Genomic DNA, 1,979 nt, shown 5'->3' on the forward strand with positions numbered 1-1,979 from the left:
TTCCCCCTCCTCTGGAGGGTCCTAAAGACCTCCAGGCTTGGGGTCACTCACTACACTATTCAGTCCGACATGGTGAGCCGTGTCGGACTCACACGCGACGTGTTCCCCCTCCTGTGGAGGGTCCTAAACACCTCCAGGCTTGGGGTCACTCACTACACTATTCAGTCCGACATGGTGAGCCGTGTCGGACTCACACGCGACGTGTTCCCCCTCCTCTGGAGGGTCCTAAAGACCTCCAGGCTTGGGGTCACTCACTACACTATTCAGTCCGACATGGTGAGCCGTTTCGGACTCACACGCGACGTGTTCCCCCTCCTCTGGAGGGTCCTAAAGACCTCCAGGCTTGGGGTCACTCACTACACTATTCAGTCCGACATGGTGAGCCGTGTCGGACTCACACGCGACGTGTTCCCCCTCCTCTGGAGGGTCCTAAAGACCTCCAGGCTTGGGGTCACTCACTACACTATTCAGTCCGACATGGTGAGCCGTTTCGGACTCACACGCGACGTGTTCCCCCTCCTCTGGAGGGTCCTAAAGACCTCCAGGCTTGGGGTCACTCACTACACTATTCAGTCCGACATGGTGAGCCTTTTCGGACTCACACGCGACGTGGTCCCCCTCCTCTGGAGGGTCCTAAAGACCTCCAGGCTTGGGGTCACTCACTACACTATTCAGTCCGACATGGTGAGCCGTTTCGGACTCACACGCGACGTGTTCCCCCTCCTCTGGAGGGTCCTAAAGACCTCCAGGCTTGGGGTCACTCACTACACTATTCAGTCCGACATGGTGAGCCTTTTCGGACTCACACGCGACGTGGTCCCCCTCCTCTGGAGGGTCCTAAAGACCTCCAGGCTTGGGGTCACTCACTACACTATTCAGTCCGACATGGTGAGCCGTTTCGGACTCACACGCGACGTGTTCCCCCTCCTCTGGAGGGTCCTAAAGACCTCCAGGCTTGGGGTCACTCACTACACTATTCAGTCCGACATGGTGAGCCTTTTCGGACTCACACGCGACGTGGTCCCCCTCCTCTGGAGGGTCCTAAAGACCTCCAGGCTTGGGGTCACTCACTACACTATTCAGTCCGACATGGTGAGCCTTTTCGGACTCACACGCGACGTGTTCCCCCTCCTCTGGAGGGTCCTAAAGACCTCCAGACTCTGGGCTACTCGCTGCACTATTTAGTCCGACATGGTGAGCCGTTTCGGCCTCACACGCGACGTGTTCCCCCTCCTCTGGAGGGTCCTAAAGACCTCCATACTCTGGGCTACTCGCTGCACTATTCAGTCCGACATGGTGAGCCGTTTCGGCCTCACACGCGACGTGTTCCCCCTCCTCTGGAGCCTCCAGAAGACCTCCAGGCCGTTCTCTGCCTTCTTCCCCTGGAGCCCCCCTTACACACGGGATGGGCTATGTCCTTCCAACACAGGGGTCAAACGTGTAGTAGGCGAAGCCCAGAGTTTTACAGGCTGCAGACTGCTATTTTTCTTGTTTTCGGTACCCATGGTATAAAAACCCGAAAATCCCAACCCATGGTAGACCAAAACCAACCCATGGTATACTAAAACCAACCCATGGTATACTAAAAGCTGCCCCTGGTAGACCACGGAGAAAAGACTCTGTCTGATTTTTGATTCTCTCTTTTTCTCAAAATCAGACAGAGTCCCAGAGTTAGTGCACCATGGGTTGCGTTTTAGGAGATTTACAGAAAAGACTCTGTTAAATTTCCAAAACACGTCCCATGGTAGTTTAAATGGACTTTGTGGTTTCTTTAGTTCATCCAGGCTCAGGGGGACTTGATGTTCTTGCCAGTCCGGGATGGTGGACTCTCTGGGCCTGCCACAGGACGTGGTCCTGGTCCCCTGGAGGGTCCACAAGACTTGAAGTGGTTTTTGCCTCTTTTTTCTTTCTTTTTTTCCCCAGACACACACGGACCAGGCCTCCCCCTACAACGTCCCACACCCCCAGAGCCGGCCTCC

This window comes from Micromesistius poutassou (genome assembly GCF_964030765.1).
Source record: "Micromesistius poutassou genome assembly, contig: SCAFFOLD_3229, whole genome shotgun sequence".
NCBI classification, from domain to species: Eukaryota; Metazoa; Chordata; class Actinopteri; order Gadiformes; family Gadidae; genus Micromesistius; species Micromesistius poutassou.